This window comes from Ailuropoda melanoleuca, chromosome 18 (genome assembly GCF_002007445.2).
Source record: "Ailuropoda melanoleuca isolate Jingjing chromosome 18, ASM200744v2, whole genome shotgun sequence".
NCBI lineage: Eukaryota > Metazoa > Chordata > Mammalia > Carnivora > Ursidae > Ailuropoda > Ailuropoda melanoleuca.
The window spans coordinates 4,936,465-4,936,742 of record NC_048235.1 but is presented as its reverse complement, the minus strand read 5'-3'; positions in this window follow the sequence as shown (position 1 = coordinate 4,936,742).

Sequence of the window (278 nt, the reverse complement as noted above, 5' to 3'; positions counted from 1 at the left end):
TTAATAAACCCTCCAGGGCAAACAGTCTCCACTTCTGCCTGCAACGCTGAAAACCACAGCCTCCCGGCTGTGTGTGCCCACAGAAATCCTCTCAGAAGTGTTTTCAGGGCCTGGGAGAGTCTTGGCCCTTTGTGATTCTAAAGCCACCAGCAGCCACGGGGCTCACGTATGCACCCGAAGCTCCTTGATCAAGTCTGAGCGCCACTCTTAAGCCCTTCCTGGGCCACTACTGCTCTGCGAGTTTTTGCCCGGTCACAGGCATAGGTTCCAGATTTTTT